Source organism: Pelobates fuscus, chromosome 4, assembly GCF_036172605.1.
Source record: "Pelobates fuscus isolate aPelFus1 chromosome 4, aPelFus1.pri, whole genome shotgun sequence".
In the NCBI taxonomy this organism is placed as follows: domain Eukaryota; kingdom Metazoa; phylum Chordata; class Amphibia; order Anura; family Pelobatidae; genus Pelobates; species Pelobates fuscus.
In genome coordinates this window covers 129188510-129213349 of record NC_086320.1, presented here as the reverse complement: position 1 = coordinate 129213349, position 24840 = coordinate 129188510, and positions in this window count along the sequence as shown.

The window sequence follows — 24840 nt, the reverse complement described above, 5'->3', positions numbered from 1 at the left end:
AACCATAGTGACAGGTTGGAGCCCTAATTATAAATTTAAAAGAGGCAGGACCTAGTGTCCTCCCCCTGCCACCACCCATTGGCAGTGGGTGGGGCCCTAAGTATAATATTCAGAGGGGAGAACCTTGTCTACCACACCAGCCTGCATTCATGATTGGTAGGTGGCAGCTCAAAGTTATTAACCAATGGTGTATGCTCATGTCATTGTTCAATCCCTAAATGGTGGCATGTCTCTTCCTCCACCCTGGATAGCTAGAGGTCTGCAATTCCCTAGACACCTTTATTAAAAATAAATAAGTGTACCTACCTCCCACCTCCTTAATAACCGTGGGGTGTACAATAAAACAAATAGCTGAAAGAAAAAAAAATGAAAATATTAATAATACTTACCATTAGAAGTCTTTTTTCTTTAGCCCCAAAAAAGCCAAATTAAAATCTATGATTCCAGATGCAATTAAAGAAAGTGAGAAAAATAAAATAAATCATAACAAAATCAAAACATGCAACTCAATTAATCCATCTTTAGAACTTTTTGTACTTTAATCTTTATTCAACCTATTCAGCTATGAAACTATGTAACAATTTTAATTTTTATAATCTAGTAGCACCACTGTTGTACCAGTTGGCGGTACAACTACCTTCTTCTACTTTCATTTATTATTTAAGTCTCATATATTGCCTTTTCACAGTAGGTCTAAACTGCACATTAGGTATTTTGGAGTGTGATAAAGTTTGAAGTGTCAATTTTACTACTTCATTTAATCCATAGGTTGATGTATTCTGTAACGGAATGCAGTATATTAGTCCACGATATCCGTTGGTATCCTCAGGAAATCCACAGTCAGAACAGAAAGCACGGCAATATTCCCCATCCTCCCAATAACCGGACGAAACACAGTTTGGGAGTCAACTAACTCAGTTTATTCACAAGCTGGCATATTTAAGCAGTTCCCCATGCAAGGGGTTTCCACACAGATAATCCAGGGGATTTCTCCCAACATGCATTGTGACTTTCCCAATAGGCACCGCTGCACGAGAGGGATACTCCCACTAAAATGGACGATTAAGTGGATTATCCCCTCGTGCAGCAAAACCGACAATTGACTTTAAAATATATATTTTACACAATATTCGGTACTTTGCGCTGGCGGAACGTTCGGCAGATAGCTGGGGTCGGAGCGCATACTTTGTGAGAATACCGCTCCGATCCCAGCTGAATTGACCGAACGCCGCACAGAATATATTCAAACATTGAGTTCGGTTTAAAAGTACCGAATCATTATGGGGAACATAATGTACCGAACGCGGAACTCCCGAACGCTCTGGAAGTCCAGCGGTGTTCGGATCATTGAGTAGCCGTTTTCAGTTCCAGGCTCTCGACGACCGAACACCGCTGCAGAGACAAAGGATCCAAGATGGCCGACCGCCGCATGGTCGGTAGTCGAACGGCGGCCACCTAGGAGAGCCCTTAATTACCGATTGTAACATTGTTGCAATCGGTTAATTGGTGCCACACGACTTGTGAATGTGTGGTCTACCTGGGGAGCCCGCATTCGTACGGCGAACGGCCGGGATAGCCGTGTTTCGTCGAACGAATGCTTTGTATGCTGGCAGCGTACGGCTGCCAGTATGCGAACGGCCATAACACAGCACTTATACAGGTAAGGACTTACAGTATACATTCAGCCTATGGACAACCTGCAATACATATAGTTCAGAAGTGGCTAGGTTTGCCACAATGCTCCCCCAGAACCAAGCCGGCATACACAGTCTGATCCCAACGGATCGGCTTGGGGATGTCCGGGGGAGTACTCACAGATCACTTCTCTAGTTCAGTCTGTCTGGATAACCCGTCAGCGTTACCGTTTTGTTTTCCTGGCCGGTAGTGGATGGTAAAGTCAAAGGGCTGCAGCGCCAAACTCCAGCGCAGCAGTCTGGCGTTGTCTCCAGATACACGGTTTAGCCACACCAACGGGTTGTGATCTGTGAGTAAGGAAAAAGGTTGTCCATACAAATACGGCTGTAACTTTTTAAGGGCCCACACCACGGCCAGGCATTCTTTCTCAATGGCGGCGTAGCTCACTTCACGGGGCAACAACTTGCGGCTTAAGTAGGCTACGGGATGCTCTCCGCCATCGGCTCCCACTTGGCTCAGCACTGCCCCCAATCCAAACATTGAAGCGTCTGTGTGGACAAGAAATCTTTTAGTTGGATCAGGAGCAGTTAACACAGGAGCATTAGTTAGGGCTGTCTTGAGCTGTTGGAATGCCTGCTCACACTCTGGGGCCCAGACAACCAGTCGAGGAAGGTTCTTTTTGGTCAGGTCCGTCAGGGGTTTGGCCAGGGTGCTGTAGTCGGGTACAAATTTCCTATAATACCCTGCAGTCCCTAGAAACGCTAGCACCTGGGTTTTGGTCCTTGGGGTAGGCCACTTAGCTACGGCCTCAATTTTGGCTGGCTCGGGTCTCTGCTGCCCACACCCTACTCGGTGTCCTAGATACTGCACCTCGGCCATACCTACGTGGCACTTACTTGGTTTTATCGTTAACCCGGCTTCCCCAATACGGTCTAAGATCGCCCCTATATGTTGTAGGTGATCTTCCCAGGTCTGGCTGAAGATGGCTATGTCATCCAGGTAGGCACAGGCATAGTCCTGGAAGCCGTCCAGTAGCCGATCTACCATCTGCTGAAAAGTAGCCGGAGCATTTTTCATTCCGAAGGGCATGACCTTGAACTGGTACAGGCCAAACGGAGTGACAAACGCCGACTTGGGGATGGCATCATCGGCTAATGGAATCTGCCAGTATCCTTTACATAAGTCAATGGTAGTGAGATACTGACCCCGTGCCATCTTATCTAGCAGCTCGTCTATCCGAGGCATCGGGTAGGCATCAGACACTGTCTTGTCATTCAGCCTCCGGTAGTCAACGCAAAATCGGGTCATGCCGTCCTTTTTAGGCACCAGGACTACCGGCGATGCCCAGGGGCTATCTGAGGGTTCGATAACCCCTAGCTGCAGCATTTCATCCAGCTCGGCCTTCATATGAGTCCGGACTGATTCCGGAACTCTATATGGCGCCTGTCGCATAGGTAGCTGTCCCGGGGTTTCAACTCGGTGGGTGGCCAGCGGAGTGTACCCAGGTAAATTGGAGAAGGTAGCCCCTTTAGCTACGATCAGCGCCTGTACCTGGGCACGCTCGTGAGGGCTTAGCCGCTCCCCCAGTTGAACTCCCCGGGAGGGCTCTACCGGTTCTTCCGGTTCTAGTAGATCAGGTAGTGGCAAGTTCTCCTGATCTTCTACGGCGGAGGCACAGATTGCCGTCACATCCTCTATCCGCTCATGGTAGGGTTTGAGCATGTTTACGTGAAGCATGCGTCTCTTCCCCACCCCTGAGCAGGGGCCGATCACATAGGTAGTGTCGCATCGCTGCTCCACTACCTGGTATGGGCCTTGCCAGATGGCCTGCAGCTTGTCTGTGCGGACAGGTTTTAAAATTAAAACCTTCTGTCCCACTTGAAAGCTGCGGTCCCTGGCTCCTCTATCGTACCATCGTCGCTGACGTTGCTGTGCCGCCTGGAGGTTGGTGTGCACAGCCTGAGTTAGCGCCTCCAGACGGTCTCTGAACTCCAGTACATATGATACAATAGGGGCTTCGCTAGCGGTACTCTCCCCCTCCCAGTGCTCCCTAATCAAGTTTAAGGGTCCCCCTACTCTTCTCCCAAACAATAGTTCAAATGGGGAGAACCCGGTCGATTCTTGGGGAACCTCTCTATACGCAAAGAGCAGGTGAGGCAGGAACCTCTCCCAGTCTTTGTGGGTTTCCCCGAACGTCCGAAGCATCTGCTTCAGCGTCCCATTGAATCGTTCGCATAGTCCATTGGACTGGGGGTGGTAGGCTGAATTGACAATTGGCTTAATGCCACATACCTTCCACATATGTTGGGTGACCTCAGCAGTAAATTGGGTGCCCCGGTCGGATATTATTTCCTGGGGAAACCCTACCCGGGAAAATACTTTCATTAGAGCTTCCGCCACGGTTTCAGCGTGAATGTTAGTGAGGGCCACCGCTTCGGGGTATCTGGTGGCGTAGTCCACCACGGTTAGAATGTACTTTTTACCAGAGGGACTGGGTTTTGGCAGGGGCCCTACTATGTCTACTGCTACCCTGCTGAAGGGTTCGGCAATAATGGGTAGGGGGCATAACTTGGCCTTGTGGCGATCCCCTCGTTTACCTACTCGCTGGCAGACGTCGCAGGAGGTGCAATATTGTCGCACATCCTGCGAGATTCCAGGCCAGAAAAACGCATGCGTTAGGCGGTATCGGGTACGGGTCATCCCTAGGTGTCCTGACAAGGGGATATCGTGAGCAATTCTGAGCAGCTCCTGCCTATACTTCCGTGGTACCACTAACTGTTTGTTAGTCAATGTGACAGACCCCCCCACGTCCTTGGCCGTGACACGGTACAATAACCTTTTCTCCCACGTGTAATGCTCCCCCTCTAGCCCGGTCTGGTCAGCTTGTGCCCGGTCCCTATAGACTTGTAGAGTGGGATCGGTCTGTACTTCAGTGACAAAGGTAGTCGGGGTATCCCAGGATATGGGAGTCGGGTGGGGGTCATGGTCTCTTACCTGAGCCTCAGAGTGTATCGGTGTCGCCGTGGTGCGAGCCTGTTGCCGTGTGGTTACTGGATGGGCTTCCTGGTAGGGGGCCTGTGGAACAAAGGCAGAGGTCATCTGACCCAAATCATTCCCTAGCACAACATCTGCTGGTAAGTTCTGCATTAGCCCCACTTCTACTGTCCCCTCTCCCGCACCCCAGTTCAAATGTACTTTCGCCGTGGGTAGTCGGTATACAGCTCCCCCGGCTACCCGAACAGCCACAGATCCGCCGGTATGCGTGCCCTCCGAAACCAAATGGGGGGCTATCAGGGTTAAGGTAGCTCCCGAATCCCGCAGTCCCTGAACCTCGTTCCCCTCAAGTGTTACCAGCTGCCGGTGATGCTGCCGGTTATCGGTGGCTCGGACCGACATTACTTCGTGTAAGATACCCAGAGGTTCCTCTGCATGCACACTCCACAAATCCTGAGTGGCTGGTTCCCTCTGGTAATGGAGGTAATGGTTCCCTCTGGTAAAGAGCAGCCGCCCTGGGTGCGGGGTTTGGACGCCCCTGATTCCAGGTGGGCCTGCCGCGATTCTGGGTGCATTCTCGGGCCATATGCCCCCATTGTTTACAGGAATGGCACTGGATGTTGGCTCGCCCGTTGTATCTGGAAGGTGGGGGTATCTGTCCTTGTGAGGGACGGAACGGAGCGGCGGTGGGCGCTAGAGGTGGTGTAGCGCTAGGTAGTCCTGGGGGTCGGGAGTAGCTTTTGGCTACAGGTCCCTGGTGCCTCCGGGCATCAAAGTGTTGATCGGCCAATCTAGCCGCTTCAGTTAGGGTGAGGGGTTTCCTGTCCCGCACCCATTCTTGAGTCTCCGGGGATAATCCATTAAAAAATTGCTCCAGCAATACCATTTGACGCAATTCCTCCATGGTGGTGGCGTTGCTGGCCTGTATCCACCCTTGGGAGGCTTGATCCAATTTGTGTGCCCATTCTGCATGCGAATCTCGCTCTGGTTTGCGTAAGTGTCTGAACTTGCGCCGGTATGCCTCTGGGGTAATGGCATACCTCTCCAAGATTGCGCGCTTTACTTTTTCATAATCTTTGCTGTCCTCACTGGGCACAGCACGGTACGCTTCGGCTGCCCGACCTGCTAGTTTGCTTGCTAGCAGTTGCACCCATACTGACCGTTCTAGCTCATGCAGATCACACAGTCCTGCAAGTACCCATCTATCTCGTCCTTTTCCTCGCAAAAAGCCCTGAAGGCCTGGTACGGGATCTTGGGCTTTACCGGGTTGTAGAGGGACCCTGTGTTGGACTCGGTTCGAGTCAAGGTGTGTTGCGGGCTGTGTGCCATAACATATTCCTGCCCATTTGCTATTACCATTGTCAACATGGCCTCCGATATAGGCTGCGGCAAAAATGCTAGCCTGGTCCTCATCTCTCTTTCATAGAGCGTTTCCTCCATAACTACTGGGGGTGTAGCGCTGCAGGCTTGGTCTCCCTCCATCAGCTCGGCATTTAGTGTAGCCTTGGTTTTGCTGCTGGCTACTTTCCCTCTGGCTTCCAGTAGTTCCTTTAAAGTCTGTCGTTTCAGTATGGTATAATCAATCTCCATACGAATTGCCTTTGCTTTCCTCGTTCGGTAGTTCCAGTTACACGAACTCCGTTTTTCGGCTGTAAGGTTCGGATCCCGTCGCTTGCCACCAATTGTAACGGAATGCAGTATATTAGTCCACGATATCCGTTGGTATCCTCAGGAAATCCACAGTCAGAACAGAAAGCACGGCAATATTCCCCATCCTCCCAATAACCGGACGAAACACAGTTTGGGAGTCAACTAACTCAGTTTATTCACAAGCTGGCATATTTAAGCAGTTCCCCATGCAAGGGGTTTCCACACAGATAATCCAGGGGATTTCTCCCAACATGCATTGTGACTTTCCCAATAGGCACCGCTGCACGAGAGGGATACTCCCACTAAAATGGACGATTAAGTGGATTATCCCCTCGTGCAGCAAAACCGACAATTGACTTTAAAATATATATTTTACACAATATTCGGTACTTTGCGCTGGCGGAACGTTCGGCAGATAGCTGGGGTCGGAGCGCATACTTTGTGAGAATACCGCTCCGATCCCAGCTGAATTGACCGAACGCCGCACAGAATATATTCAAACATTGAGTTCGGTTTAAAAGTACCGAATCATTATGGGGAACATAATGTACCGAACGCGGAACTCCCGAACGCTCTGGAAGTCCAGCGGTGTTCGGATCATTGAGTAGCCGTTTTCAGTTCCAGGCTCTCGACGACCGAACACCGCTGCAGAGACAAAGGATCCAAGATGGCCGACCGCCGCATGGTCGGTAGTCGAACGGCGGCCACCTAGGAGAGCCCTTAATTACCGATTGTAACATTGTTGCAATCGGTTAATTGGTGCCACACGACTTGTGAATGTGTGGTCTACCTGGGGAGCCCGCATTCGTACGGTGAACGGCCGGGATAGCCGTGTTTCGTCGAACGAATGCTTTGTATGCTGGCAGCGTACGGCTGCCAGTATGCGAACGGCCATAACACAGCACTTATACAGGTAAGGACTTACAGTATACATTCAGCCTATGGACAACCTGCAATACATATAGTTCAGAAGTGGCTAGGTTTGCCACATATTCATATACCATAACTCCTTTTGCATTCCAGTTGCAAAGGAGCATTGTGGTTGTCCATAAATAAGTGTTAGTTTAAGTACTTTACTAAAAAATAGTATGTTAAATATTTATGAAAATTAATATAAATCAACACATTTTTATTTTGGATATATACATTCTTAAAAGTTGAACTGTGTAAATATTAGTTTATATTAATTTATTGATCTTTTTTATCATCCTGCTTATGATTAAAAACACCTGCTCCTTGCGTGCACACACATACACACATACACACACATACACACACACAAACACAAACACAGATTATCATTTTATATTAATAAAGTACAGAGACCAAAAAGAAAATGTGATTTGTAATTCAAAACATGCAGTTTTCATCAATAAGAGTAAAGCACAAAATAAATATAAATTAGAAAGCTTAGCTTATCAAATAAAATAAAAAAAATAAAAACATTTTCAAATGGTGTGACATTTGTTTATAGCAAGAAGAATAGAGATGTTTAAATGCAGAAATGGTTTGCAAACACTTAAGTGACATGATTTCATTTTTAAGCATTTTTCTAAATGACTTTTTAGTTGGCCTCTAAATCTTGCATATTGTCCTTTTCCCTGAAGAGGAAAAACGTAGATACTTTTGGCTCTGTCATTAAATTTTACAGCTCACTGATAATAAAATACCCAAAAAGCTATTTCATAACCTTTTAGCAAGATGAATAGATGGATTCGGAACAGGAAAATGTATTTGGTCATAGAACTTTGTAACATATGTCTTCACATAATTAGTGGCAGATCTATTAGTTCCAATATGCAATCCAGAAAATTGGCTTTTATACAGTTATTATAGTAAAAGTTTTCTTTAAAAAAACTTAGAGGGCAGACAGAGGTTAAAAAGAAAAAAAACTCCTAAGCATTAGCATTGGTAAATAAGTGAACAGATGGCAAGAGAACGTGCAGGTTACTCCGGAGATATCAATAAACCTGAAGAGCATATAGTGTATCAGTGTGTTATTGTTTAAGTTCCTTTTCAAATAATATGAATTATCTTTTTGCAATATCAAATATTTGTCTTTTTCAGTGAAGTGGGCAGAAACACACGTGTATGTGTGTTGCTGTGCTTTAAAAAATAAATTAATAAAATACCATTTTAATTAAGTAAAATCTTTAACATTTCACAATGCAAATTTTAGAAAGAAAAACAAATTCACCCCACTCCCACTTATGACTCATAAAAAAGATCCAAATTAAGTGGTTTGAGTGCAGTGTCCCTGTCCTTTAACCCTGCAATGTAAAACATTGCAGTTTTTGAGAAATAAAGGCACCCATGCCCTCATGGATCTTCCAGGTTCTCGTATCACTCTCACGCACTGGGAAGATCATGTCTGTAAGAGGTTGCCGTTCCACTGCAACTGAATTCATCTCCAACCCTTTTTTCATATCAGCATGAGTGGATCTAAACACCCATCGTGCTTGGTCAGCACTAACTCTGCCTGGCCCAGTATGATAGAAAATATTAAAGAACAGGCATCACAGCATGGTTTGCAAATATAACAATATTTATTGGAGCCACATATGGTCCTGGTTAATGGTAAAAGATGTGTGTATGCATGGTTAAGACTTAATGTAATTTATTTCCCCATGTACCAGGGCCACATGTGGCTCCAGTAAATATTGCTTTATTTGTACACCTTGCTGTAATGCCCATTCTTCAGTATTTTTTATTTTATATATATTTATACATAACGCAACATTACATGTGAATAAAATGTTAAAGATAGGTGAAACAAATATTTTTGGTTATAAGAATTTTTATACACCCAGTGCAATTAAATAAAAATAAGTAAAAATAGATTCAGTTATCAGTCCTGATTGCTAAATGCCTAAAATTCCTAGGATCTAAATTATGATATAACTATAAAATACTCACTGTGCATAATATAATATGCACAGTGAGTTTCAAATGATATATATATATATATGGTGGATATACAGTGCCTTGCAAAAGTATTCACCCCGCTTGGCATTTTTCAGGGTTTTTTGCCTCACAACCTGTAATTAACATGGATTGTTTGAGGATTTGCATCATTTAATTTACAGAACATGCCCACAACTTTGAAGATTATAACGGATCGCCTGGCACCCCGACTGGGTACCTCCGTTAAAGGATGCTCCTAGCGTTTCCTGAGGACTCCAAGCACTCTGGCAGACACCACAATCACTGTATCAGAGAAGCATATGAATCTTCTCAAGTATAGGAATGCTGCAGACCGTTGAATAGGAACCATACGAATAGGCTTGCACTCCTAGCAGTCAACTGGAACAGCATGCAATAAATCCTTCCCCAATAATGAGATGACACTTCACTTTGAGGGTTAAACAGGAACTCTGGACTGGCACATCCAGCCTGGCTTTTATTACAAAAAGGTACAAACAGAACACACCCAGGGGAGGTTGAAAATAACCAATTACATACATGGTACAACCCCCACGTCTCCTCCCCTCAGATAAACATATAACATAATTAGAGCATACACATTTTTACCCAAGTTCTGGATGTACCCCAAACACAGGGGGTACACCTTTAAATAGCTCTTATTCAGGGGGACAACATATCCAAAAATCAGTTCATTCGGATAAATGGTTCGGGAGTTATAGGGTTCCAAAGATTTGACCGACCGCACAGACCAACTAGCCGAAAACAGTTCCATAAGTTTTGGCCTTGCCGTCGGTCCTCGTCCGTACGATGAAAAGGGATGAAATTCATGCCATCCAGTCGAATCTCGGTGGTCGCTAGACTCCCCATAGCAAATTAAGTATAACTACCGAACGGCCGGTTGTTCGGTAGTTCCAGCACAAAGTTATGGGTGTATGGAGGTCTCAGCGGTGTTCGCCTATTTGCGTATCCGTTTTTAGTTCCATGCGTTCACAGGCAAACACCGCTGTTCGTGCGCAAGATGGCTGCGAACATGTGTAAGTCTCGAAATGGCGGCCACCCAGACACTGAGACAAAGGGAATGATTAAAACGACACGAACGGTTTTTACTACCGAATCCCAGCAAAGTATTTCAACATATTCCCGGTGCCATAGTCTCTGTACAGCCCATTTAAAGAGCCAGAGACAGCAATATAAAAATCCATTAAGCCCAGATATAGTTTTTAAAGTGCAATATGTCCAGGGGCCATAGTCGCAGGGCAGGAGGCTAGCAACCAGGCTTCTCCAGTTCACAGTGGCGAGGTTGGTTCCGCCACAAAGATTTTTTTTAATTATTATTATTATTGTGAAGCAAACAACAAGTAGGACAAAATAACAGAAAAAGTCAATGTGCATAACTATTCATCCCCCTAAAGTCAATACTCTGTAGAGTCACCTTTTCCAGCAATCACAGCACCAAGTCACTTTGGATAAGTCTCTATGAGCTTGCCACATCTTACCAGTGGGATTTTTGCCCATTCCTCCTTGCAAAACTGCTCCAGCTCCTTCAAGTTGGATGGTTTGCGATTGTGAACAGCAATCGTTAAGCCTGACCACAGATTTTCTATTGGATTGAGGTCTGGGCTTTGACTAGGCCATTCCAATACCTTTACATATTTACCCTTAAACCACACAAGTGTTGCTTTAGCAGTGTGTTTGTGGTCATTGTCCTGCTTGAAGGTGAACCTCCGTCCTAGCCTCAAATCACGTACAGAGTGGTACAGGTTTTGCTCAAGAATATCCCTGTATTTAGCACCATCCATCTTTCCCTCAACTCTGACCAGTTTCCCAGTCCCAGCTGTTTAAAAACATCCCCACAGCATGATGCTGCTACCACCATGCTTTACTGTGGGGATGGTGTTCTTTTGGTGATGTGATGTGTTGGGTTTGCGCCAGACATAGTGTTTTATTTGATGGCCGAAAAGTAAAATTTTAGTTTCATCAGACCAGAGAACCTTCCTCCGTACATTTTGGGAGTCTCCCACTTACCATTTTGTTTTTGTGAAAGTAATGGCTTTCTTCTGGCCACTCTGCCATAAGGCCCAACTCTATGGAGCGTACAGCTTTTTGTCGTCCTATGTACAGATACTCCAGTCTCTGCTGTGGAACTCTGCAGCTCATCCAGGGTTACCTTAGGTCTCTATGCTGCCTCCCTGATTAATGCCCTCCTAGCCCGGTCCATGAGTTTTGGTGGGCGGCCGTCTCTTGACAGGTTTGCTGTTGTGCCATGTTCTTTCCATTTGGTTATGATATATTTGATGGTGCTCCTGGGGATCATCAAAGATTTGGATATTTTTTTATAACCTAACCCTGACTTGTACTTCTTAACAACATTGTCCCTTACTTGTTTTGAGAGTTCCTTGGTCTTCATGGCAGTGTTTAGTTAGTGGTGCCTCTTGCTTAGGTTTTGCAGCCTCTGGGGCCTTTCGAAAAAGGTGTGTATATGCAATGACAGATCATGTGACACTTAGATTGCACACATGTGGACATCATTTCACTAATTATGTGACTTCTGAATGTAATTGGTTTCACCAAAGCTTTTTATGGACTTCATAACAAAGGGGGTGAATTCATACGCACATGCCAATTTTCTGTTTTCTATTTCTAAAAAATAGTTTTATGTATATATTTTTCTCATTTTTTTTACTTCACCAACGTAGACTATTGTGTTCAGATCCATCACATAAAATTCAGATTAATAAAACATTGAACTTAAGGCTGTAATGTAACAAAATAGGTAAAAAATCAAAGGGGGTGAATACTTTTGCAAGGCACTGTGTATATATTTTTTATTTGTTTGAACATTCCAAACATACTTTTTATAGCCATTTCTAGAGTTTGAGGGAAGTAGCATCTATTTAAAAAAAAAAAAAAAATTGGAACACTTGTAACAATTCCTTTAAGTGTCTTCAATGGAAATGTTGTTGTCAAAAGTATATTCAAGAACTTTTTCTTGTTTATATACTTCCCCATACTATATATATATAGTATATATACATATACTTCCACATCCAAAAAGTAAATGATTTTGTAAATAATAAGTCAATGTCAAACAAATCAATCGGTAAAGCCTTCATACTCTGAACCATCTCATTAAGGAAAGCTTCAGTACTTCTCATCCTCTCAAATATGTCATCCATGAAATGCAAATGTATAAAAATTTGATAATTTTAATAAGATAAAATGTGTTCCTTTTCCAACCAACGCATGTAGGCACTAGCATAGTTCGGAGCAATCACCGCTCCTATCGCTGTTCTGGATGTCTGTATAAAAAATAATTTGGAAATTTAAAATAATTGTACTTCAAAACCAATTACAAAATTGTAATGCGAACATTAATATGAGGTCTACTATAATCTTTAGTTTCTTGAAAGACCTGTGACATAACATGGAAACCAGCATCTTGATGTACAACGGTGTATACATTTTTAACATCACCAACAAATACTACTGGAATTTTTACGTGCTGTTCATGTGAATGAAATTTTTTTTTTTTTTTTTTTTTTATAATGGTAGTCTACAAATTTCACTAATGGTTTAAACTAAGCATGTCAAACTCAAAGCCTAGCACAGGCCACATAAACAAGGTTTAAGTTTATGTGGGCCGCAAAAAAAAAAAACCTTAAATTTTCAAAGAAACGTAGGTTTGTTTGGAAAAGTACAGTATAAAAAACAAATCAGCATCCCCCTCTACTAGACCCCAGCTCCCACCTCTACTAAACCCCAGTGCCCCCCTCTTTACTAAATCCCATCCCCCCCCCCCTCTGTACAAAATCCCAGTACCCCCTCTACTATATCCCAGCACCCCCCTCTACTAAACCCCGGGCCCTTGTTTAAAAAAAAATATATATATATTAACCAACAAGCAGACTCAACTCACATTGCCGTTGTCAGTATGCAACTCTGTAGTCCAGCATCTGGTATACCCCCAATGCAATTCCTCCCCCTATTCCTTGAAAACATGTGAAGGTGGAGAACGTTCATGTCATGTGGGAATGTGACATGGCATTGCATGCCTCCGTACACCTCCAGGTCCTCCACTGTCCAGCCGCAGCAATCGCAACACTGACCGTCACACACAGACACACACACACACTGACAGACACACACTCACTCACTCTTTGAGCTAGTGATTATACTCAGGGGAGTATTGTGATATAGCAATCCCCAAAGTGTATGTAGTTCTCCAATCCCCAAAACATGAGCCAAGTCATGAAGGTGTAAACAAATCTCTCTAATGGCAGCCACAACTGGCCTTATATGGAAGTCCCCATACAAGGGGCACTCCCACTTTGACTTGTGGGGAACTGCAGCACCAAGTCACAGATCAATAGCAACAATGGTTAAATGCATGACACTCCCATATACAAACACACAATCCCTCCCCTCTGTTGGATTCAGGAACTGTACTAATTTAATCCAATTATCTCCAAGCACAGAAAAAAACATACATTTTAATAAACACCCCAATGGTACCTTAAAAACACAAAATCCCCACAAAAGTTACCTCCCCTGATATCACTGGGTGACCAACATATCTGAAAATCACTCAGATCAGTTCAGGGGTTTAGGAATTTCCTGGAAGTCTTATTTTTGACCGACCGTGCACATGATCCGATGCCTAAAACAGTTAAAGGGAATCAGGACGAACGGTCGGTCTCTCTGTCTGGAGTATAAAAGTACATACCTCACATGAACAGAGCTTTTTAAAGTGCATTGGGCTACGTAAATTGCAGGGTCCATAGTCCTGAGGCAAAAGGCTGGCCAGCAGGCCCCTCCAAGAATCTGTGACAAGGTCCAGCTTGTCACAGATGTATACTATGGTCATTGCTGCCGCCCAGGACTAGTGGGAGTCTGAGCGCAGGACTTATTTTTGTGTGGTGTAAGTAATTATATGTCCTTTAATCTTTAGGCCACACTCTGACAAATACAGCAAATCGCTGTAACTGCCCAGGATTGTAGCTTTCACTAAACCCAGACAAGCAAGGACATTTATCTATTGGTACTGCACTGTAATTGCAGATCCTGCACAGTGTCAGTCACTTTGTGCATTGCATTTTTAAGTGTGATGTCATGAACTTTGTAGTACAGTATATCATCGACAATACTTCAGGATAGCCTTGTTTCCTTTAGTTTGTTTCTTCTGTAACTTATTTTCTATTACCAATGGCTGCTGATCTCTTTAACTATTTTTTATTGTTACATATTTGCTGACTTTGTCTTTCTTCAGTCTGATCTGCTTTTGATTATTGGGATTTTTATCTTTTAGTTTGACATGTAACCTTCATCTTCATGATATTTCAAATTTGTGCGTATATTCTATCAGTCTTTTTTGTTTTAAAATAAAAGCCATCTATAGATAATCATATTGACTTTCCCTTTCTTTGATGTCTCTGATGATCTGTGATGTTTGAACCCAATACTCTCTTTAAACCAAGTTAATGAGATAAGCACTATGCTATCAAGCAAATATGAGTCATATCACAAATGAAGCACAGACATTACTTCTTGTATGTCTCCTTTTATTTTTCACTATTTATTTTACCTTCTATTTAATTTATCAAATTCCCATTTTTAAATTGTCTGTATTGTTTTATAAAGTATTGTATAACCGACAGTGAGAATTAAAATTAACTTTTTGAAACTTATATTTTAATGTCTAAAATGTGCTCACACAACTTGCTGCTGTAGTCTAATATAACATTTTCTCTGGAAAGCAAAGACATATCAAAAGTAAAATAATGCATTTAGATAGTAAAACATTCTTACAAGGTTTGAGGACATTAGGCATTTGTAATGTTCCGTCCTACTAGTTACATATTTTTGCAATAAAAAATAATTCTGCACAGTAGAGTTACCCATGTCATTGCTTTAACCTTCTCTGTCACCCACCTAAGGTAAAATTATTTAAGAGTATATAAATGTGGTGAGCATTTATTTAAAACACATGCATAAAGTAGGGTACACAAAGACCCATGGTCTACAGTACAGAATAATCCAAAATTTTCAAACAAACCTCCAACTCAATCTAAACAGACTTGGCAAAGACCAGATAGCTGGTTGAAATGTAGGAAGGAATGCTCATGCAGTTGGAGTTGTGCTGTTCATTACTCTCCCCAGAAATAATTTGCAAACTACAGTTTGTTAGGGTATTCAACAGTGTCTTATAATTCCTTTCATGGTATCATATTGAATTTGAAACTGCAGTAGTCTCAAAATCAGAAAACATTTCATCAAGTGGGTTCAGGACTGCCATCACGTGGGTATAAAAAAATACAACTGTAAGCATGCCACAACGTCAATGTACTATATATATATATATATATATATATATATATATATATATATATATATATATATATATATATATATATATATATATATATATAGATATACATTGACGTTGTGGCATGTTTATGCATTGTATGATCATATAATGTAACTAAACCCCACAATTTTTTTGCCTAGATTGTGTTTTTTTTGTGTTTTTTTAAACTAATAAAATCTGTCAGCATTGAAGTTGCTGTTTAGTGGATAAGTGAGTGCTCTGGATCTTGTGTATTGTATAATTTATATATATCAAATATATATATATATCAAATATATATAACTATATAACAAATATGCATGTTCAGGTGAGTGCAGTCCTCTTGGTTTCATATGAAAGTATATTTGGTCCAGGCCAACTTGTGTGGCTTTGCAACCCTCCCTGTCACAGGTGTCTCATCCCAGGGCCCTACTTATCCATGGACTGCAGAGAGCCCCTGAAGGGAAGATTTATCAAGTAATGGTTAGTCTCATAAGAACAGGCATTAGGTTGCTAGGATAGGACCTTCCCGAAAATAGGGTATATTGGCATCTGGGCAGGCTGATACAATAAAATATCATATACTGTAACAAAACTTTTTTCCTACAAAGTCTCGTGTTTTTTGTGTTTGGTGTGAAATTACTGTTTGGTGAATTAGTGAGTGTGCTGGATCTTCTATGTGTCTGTGTGGATATATAATATAGTGCTGGGGTGCCAATGAAGACTTTTAGAGAGGATGCCCGGGATGAAGTTTGTCTATTCCTCCACTGGGTCCTCTCTTTCTCCTCTCACTCCTGTGCCCTTGTTGTCACAGCATTGGCACAGGTTTTCACGGCAATGCTCCGACGCTGCAATTCAGCTAGGAATCACTAGAAAAGTCTGGGCACCTAGCAGAAGCATGCAGAAGATACCATGTATCACTGGACCACCAAGGAATGTAGTGTGCACATTCCCTGGAAGGGGGAAAAAATATTAAATAAAACAAAAAAAATCTCCTATCAACCTCCTACAATGAAGGCTCCACCTAGCCCACACACACACACACCCACGCACACAATGCACACACTGCATCTACTATACAAACACATGCTGCATCCATTATACACAAACACACACAATGCATACACTATATAAACAGACTATACACAGAATAAAAAGGGAGGCACACTTACACCTGGAACATGCATTTCAAAGAAGTGGTACTGCAGTGGAGACCAAAATATATACAAAATACAGATTAAAAAACAGCGCACACTTGTGGCAGGTGAGTTTTGACTTGAATGGCAATTGAAGTGATACTAAAACACTCCAGTTATTTAAGTATGCATAGGGATTTGGGATAGTGCTCAAGTGCCTTTTTTATCTGGTTTCTTTCTTTATATATATATATATATATATATATATATATATATATATATATATATATATATATATATATATATATATATATATATATATATATATATATAGGGGCTGATATGTACTATAGTCATTGCTACTGCCTTGGAGTAGTAGGATTTTGAGCACATAACTTAATTGTGTATGTTTTTTATTTTCTTTTGAATTGCACAGCTAACATGCAGTGCTGCCACCCACGCTAAATACCTCTCTCAAGCAAGGTGAAATGTTAATGTAGGACTAACATAAGAGGTTTTACCTTGACATCTCAGATGAGCTATTGGAGTGGTACTAAAAAAACATCCAGTTATTTAAATGTTCATAGAGATTTGGGAAGTGCACAAGTAACTTTTTTCTTTGGTCTTCTGTGGTCAATAGTCAAAGTTGCCTTGGTCTCGATTGGTGCCTGAATTTGCAGCCTCTACTTCTGTTCTTCTCCTTTAGGAGAATTCAGTTAGCTCTACAGAGCTGAGCAATGCTATGCAGGATCACACTTATTGAATGAGAATGTCAACTCAGTACTCAAAGAAAACATATGGTCCTGGATAGACAGTCTTTGTCTATAGAAACATCTAACTTGTCTTGCATGAGACTGAATTTAGCTTGGTTGCCTGGGGGGACCAAACTTAAATACAAACAAATCTGTTGAGCATCAACTGCATATGTCAAGTTTTACCACTGGACCTTGGGTACAGAAATTCCAAGCAATCATGTTTTCACAACTATTACAGAATTCCTAGCTCACATGTGCATGCACAGAAATTATATTTTAGACTTTGTCCTACTCTTCTGTCTATCCTTCAGAGGAAACACCATAATGAAACATGAAAATAGTGGGCAGTCAACAGCAGAGTAAAATAAACAGAAACACGATAAAACATAAAGTAATACATTTAGAAATAGACATTCTACAAACTAAGTAGCTTCTCACTAAATACAACAGTGTGTGACAGGATATGATGTGACACACAGAAACTATCATAGTTTCTAAAAGAAACATGTCCAGCCTTCTGAGCAAGCATGTCAACTTCTCACTGGATGCATTGACTTGATGCTCCAGATTATAAATAGAAAGACTTCTCCAGTGCTTCTTTTATTCTTTGTTTCATTCTGTTTTAGGTGCTTTCTCAGTGATATATTCATGTTTTTGCTGCTGTTGGTCCTACATTTTTATGTACACCTGTATATACATTTATGATTTAAGTTATCATAATAACTACTGAGCATGTGCCTGTACTAAGTATTCACCCCATTTGGGCATATCTATATTTGTATAGTAACAATTAGAAAGCAAAATAAGTTCAAAATAACACCATTGGATATTAGAGGTAATGAGTAGGACAACAAAATTAAAGGTGATTATTATACTTCAGTTTTGTTGGAGAGGCAGCAGACTAAGGAAAAAAAAAATTATGATATCCAAAAATGGTAGGTGTTTTCTTTTATGGAAATATAGCTATTTTTCATTTTTATTCCTGTTTTTTGCATTCTTCAATGGTGTTTTTCTTTATTCTACATAGTCATAAATATGACTTTTTATTTTCCCATTACATTTTAAATGATGTGTCGAGGAGAGTTGTATTAATCCAGTAACAATCAAATGAAGATTTGAATAGTAAAAGCTACAAACAAAGCATTGTCAAATCCCTTGCCTTTCCTTTATATTGTCAGTTGCCTTATTGTTCCATAAGTTAATAGTGGAGAAGCATATTGATGTCTTGCCAAAACATGCACATTCAGAAAAAAATGAAAATCATTATTTTTGTTAAAATATGCTGTACCAAACAGTTCAATAACATCATTATACATTTTTCTTCCTTCGCTTTTGTTATCTTCCTTCCTTTGATATTGTTCAGAGAGAAAAAGGTGTTACAGTCAGCAAAATAACAACATATAAAGTAGAGAAAGTGACACTTTTTATGTACGGCTGGAAAACACTAACTATTGAAGCTGCCGCAAGTTTTGAAAAGCCTTTAGGGTCTTGGAAGATTATAAATGTACATTTAGTGCATTCTGAATGCTATTTCACAAACAGTCAGTTTTTGCTAAGCTCATTCTTTTTGGAAGTCTTGTTTTGAGCAACACAGAATATGAGCAAAACAGAATTTTTTTAACATTACTAATGTGTTGCCTGGTATGCTACTGTGACTCAAATTAACACATTAATATCAAATGAAATAATTAACACTATGGCTAATAAAATTTACATTTCAGCAATTTTATATTTTTGCCATAGTTGCATTATATTCATATTTTGCTATTTAATATTTACACAAAGGTTTTATATGAATACAACATAACCATAACAAGAATTATGATAATAAGACAAGGATAGTAAATTTGCACATGTTGGGCAATGTTTTATTTAAATTTGAATATAATATTTACAAATGAGTAGGTTGCATTATTATATATTTTTGGTTAGGTGCATGGATATAGATACATAAATTATGTTGATCATCAACTGAATATGTCAAGTTGAACCATAGGACATTGACAATTCCATGCAATCATGTTTCCACAACTATCACAGAATTCACAGCTCAATATGTATATGAGCACACAGATGATCACACATAATATTTCAGACTTTGTCTTGTATTTCTACAGGCACCGTTGACAATGGAACATAGTTTTAACACAGTTATTCATTTAATAATTCAAAGCAAGAGCATGTATCCTTTCAACTTTGAGGTAGCAATGTGTTTAATCTGGAAGTTGATGTCTTGTTGTAAGCATATAGCTCTCGTCGAAATAAGTTGTGGAGCAGAGCGATATCATTAAAAACATACATATACAAAGTAAATATATAAATACATAAATGTTGCTTATCACCTGCGTATAATAAGTTGGACATTAGGAAGTCAACCTTGATCATAGACATTGCTAGAAATGCACCTGAACAACTATATGAGAATTACTTACTCAGCATGCAAATGAACATGTCCAACTTGAGATATGCAGACAATGCACAACAGTATTTTTTCTATTTGCATCAAAGTTTTATTGTGTTTGGTCTCGCAACAATTTATTTGGCACCTATCAATTAGCTCACAGAGAGACTTCAGGTTTCAGACAAGATCTATTGCCATGCTGATGATACTAAAGAGGTTGAAATGATAACGTCCATGGCTGTTTTCTGGTTCTATACTTTAGTTGAAAGCAAAAAAAAATAAAAATTGTTTTGTTGTGGATTTTGTTTTACTAATCTAATATTAAATATTTCAATATGTGAGTTAGGCACTGTGTTTAAATAATGTATTTATTAAACATTTGGAGTCGACTTGGGGATGCAGATTAGGCAATCTATTAAATTAACACCTATTGATGTGATATTTAAGATATGAGACATGTTACAAGATGTGTAAGATACTCACAGTGATAGAATAACAATATTCTATTTATTGTTTTTAAAGAAATACTGATAATTTGAAAGAAGCTCAAACTAATATGATTGCATTCAGAATATAATATGTATTATCTTTTTTGATAAGTGTTGGTTATATATATTTTTAATCATTAATTATAGACTAGACTATGCAGTTAAATTTTAATGTTTGGATAAATTACCCTAATGCAGTGATATACGTACATATCAAATGGGCATACAAACGCCTTTCTGTTGGCATAGAAGGCAAAGTTTTGCCACAACTTGGCTACTCAGAGCTCGTGTTACCAGAAGGCAGCCCATGTGGTCACCTGAGGGCACGCCATTAGGACAAATTGTCCACAGATACTGCAACCATAATAAAAAAAGAAATTCGGATTAATATATGACAGAGTCAGCAATATATTAAATACAATGATTCTCTGGTGGTCAGGTGGTAGGGCACATGATCTGCACCTTTGCCTGTGCAAACCATATTAATTGCTTGCTTTTATTTCTAGCACTCAATGATTGAGTTAGAGCGCAGAGACCAGGTTTCTCTCTGACTTTCTAGCCAATCCTTGAGGTGAAGGCAGACCATGCACTCCCAAACTGTCCCACCATGGAACATTAACCAAAACGACTGCACCACCAGACATTTATTATTAACCTCAATGGATCACCGAGATTAAAGTGGACACAAATGCATCAAAGCTAGACAACAAAAATGTTGCCTGACAAAATACATTTCTGCTGTGACAGGCAAATAGTATGATCATAATTGACAAGAGGGTCAGAATTCAGCATAAAAACAAACAAACAAAAAAAAAACATTAATCTATGGATTCAGCCTTTCTTTTGCCAAAATTTCAGACTGGTGATTGTATGATAGCATGGATAACATTTTCTTGGTACAAATTAGGCCCTTATATACATATTGGGAGTTGGTTAAATGTTAAAAAAATATATAATTGCTATTGATATTTTCTTCTCATCACAGTGAGGTGTTTCATTTAGTTGCAAATTTCTTGCAGGAATATATCTCTGTTTTACATTTGGATAGGTTTTATGCTTACTAAATTCCAGCAAGCTCAGGTTAAGGGCTAAAACCTTGGGTTTTTACAAAACTGCCAGTTATATTGGCAATGGAACAGGTAAATTCTCTAACACCAATTCATTGTATCTCAAAAAATGGACCAATGTGGGGGTTGATGTACATATTGTCTTTTTTTGTATTGAAGTGGTCTTCCTTTCATTCTACCACAAGGGCATGTGGGAGTTGTCTTTGTCCACATTTTGGGAGATTGTTCCAAAGCACCACGTGAAAGTACCACAAACAAATGAACTGGCCAATGGATTAGCATGTTCGTTTGTCTTGTGATTCAGAGTTCCTTTCATGGCACAAAAAAAAAGAATGATTAATGAGGAAAAAAGATGATTGATGGTTAGGGGACAGACACTAAATATTTATTTTATTTACAGATCAACTGAGATGTGACCAATAGAGGAAATAAAGTGGGAGCAATACAATAAAAAAAAATCTAATATAAAAATTATAATTAAATCGGTATATATTTAAATATTTTATATATGTAAAAACATATGGATGAGGGAAGTAAACCACTACCATGTAGCGCCTAGCGAAATTGGCGTTACTGGTATAGGTAAACTTGCCCAGTACCTAGTGGAGACTCCAGAGGTCTCCAGGGGCCTAACCTTGGGTTATATATAGTAGAAAAAAAGAGAAACAACACAGAGAGAACAGCTGCAAGAAGCAGATGTATCAAACTGCATATATCTGGAGATAATGAAGTAGTCAAACAAAAAAATAATCAAAAATAAATAAAAATGTGTGTATATCTCCCTGTGGCAATAAAACTAAAAAATAGATAGAAAAAATAGTATTATATCAAATACCCCTAGTGTTATATATGAGTATATATAGACAGAATAGCACACCAGATTGAGCTTTAATAAATCATGCTCTAAGTGTTCTCTGCTATATATAATAATTGTATATAATCCGCTGGCTACATACACTTAACTTTCTAATAGTGGTAGAGAAATAAATCTATCTATTTAAACATAGAACAAATGCAAGTGAAATCCATTATAGTGCCATACTGTGAAATATGTGGGCAAAAAGTGATGTCCAAAAGAGGACAATGGAATGCCAACATTGTTGCTATCTAGACTGTCACTAGTCTGTCAAGCAGCTTTTTGCTACTTTTTTCCTGTATATCTGTTCAGACTATCTGCTCTGTCTATAGATATGCCGTGAGCTCTCTAAGCTTCACGATATCTATATTCTCTTTCCTGATTTCTCTAATATGTTATGTATATATTTTTGATACTATTATATTAGACCCTATTATATATATTCTTTGGGACCCTTTTTGTAGGTATTTAGTATCTCTACTTTTTAGAGGATTCATTTAGTGGTAATTTATTGGGTTCTTACTCATATATCAATTTCCCCCTCTTTTCTTATTAAGATAGAGTTATTATATATAGCAGAGAACACTTAGAGCATGATTTATATATATATATTTATATCAAAATACACGTAGAACGAAATTATATATATCTATATACATAAATATATACGTATATATCACTATATATATACCTATATATAAATAAAAAGATTTTTTAAAAAATATATATATATATACGTATATATACACATATGTATATATATATATATATACATATATTAATTCTACACATATATTTATGTAATAATTTTACATAATTAGGTATCCTAATTAATTACAATTAGCGGGACCTGCCTGACAACCCATGCCGAATGTATAGGGAATTTAATTTGCTAGCACTATATTTAACCCTTAACTTTCCAAGACACCATAAAACCTGTATATGGGGGGTACTGTTTTACTCGGGACACTTCGCTGAACACAAATATTAGTGTTTCAAAACAGTAAAATTTATTACAACGATGATATCGCCAGTAAAAGTGACGTTTTTTGCATTTTTCACGCACAAACAGCACTTACACGGACGATATTATTGCTGCAATACTTTTTACTGTTTTGAAACACAAATATTTGTGTTCAGCGAAGTCTCTCAAGTACAACAGTACCCCTCATGTACAGGTTTTATGGTGTTTTCAAAAATTACAGCGTCAAATATAAGGCTTGTGTTTAATTTTTTTCACATTAAAATTCGCCAGATTGCTTACGTTGCCTTTATGACCCTATGGTAGCCCAAGAATGAAAATTACCCCTATGATGGCATACTATTTGCAATAGTAGACAATCCAAGGTATTGCAAATGGGGTATGTCCAGTCTTTTTTAGTAGCCACTTAGTCACAAACACTGGCCAAAATTTGCGTTTTTTGCATTTTTCACACACAAACAAATACTAACGCTAACTTTGGCCAGTGTTTGTGACCAAATGGCTACTAAAAAAGACTGGACATACCCCATTTGCAATACCTTGGGTCGTCTACTATTGCAAATGGTATGCCATTATGGGTGTAAATTTATTTCCTGGGCTACTATACAGTCTCAAAGGCAACATAACCAATCTGGCGAATTTCAATTTCAAATGTAACACGCTATATTTGACCCTGTAACTTCCCAAAACACCATAAAACCTGTACATAGGGGGTACTATTTTACACGTGAGACTTTGCTGAATACAAATGTGTATTTTATTGCAGTAAAAGCAAACAGTATTATGACATTGACAGTTAAAATGTCATGTAGAACTAAAAAAATAATAAAAAATGTATTTTCTTCCATTTTTTTCATATTAAATTATGTTTCATAGCTAAATATTTAATATTAAATGAAAGCCCTGTTTCCCCTAAATACAATGATATATAATAAGGGGGGGGTGCATTTAATATGAAAGAGGTGAATTACGGTTGGACAGACATATAGCGCAAATGCCAGGTTTTATGTAAACACAATTTGTTTCGTTCACAACTTGTACATTTGGCTCAGTCCTTAAGGGGTTAAATGGTATCACATTTGTATAATCTTTAACGGTGTGAATGGCAGCTATCATTATGCCAAATTCACTTGCACTAGAAGCGGCATTATATTCACACATACTTTCAAACGGTTTGAAATATGAAATATATAAATATAGATTTTGTTTGCACTGTTTCTCCTCTCTTTTCCTCTACTGGTTACTTGTTCTCATTTTATCTTAAAACCAAATGGCACAAAAATGCACCTATCAGTGTACTGTGAAATATATAGCGGAACTACTACATGGAAGAATATCAGATTACCAAAACAAAATAAAATTCTTCTATTTTATTGATATTGCACATCATTTATACACTTAATTTTAGATTTTTGCTACTTGCATATCATGTATGTATGGTTTATTGTTCTATAGAGATGTCCCGAACAGTTCGCCGGGAACTGTTCGCCGGCGAACATAGCTTGTTCGCGGTCGCCGCGGCAGGCAAACATATGCGATGTTCGGTCCGCCCCTATTCGTCATGGAGGTGGAAGGGTCTGGGAGGGAGGGTCTGCTGCTGATTGTCTG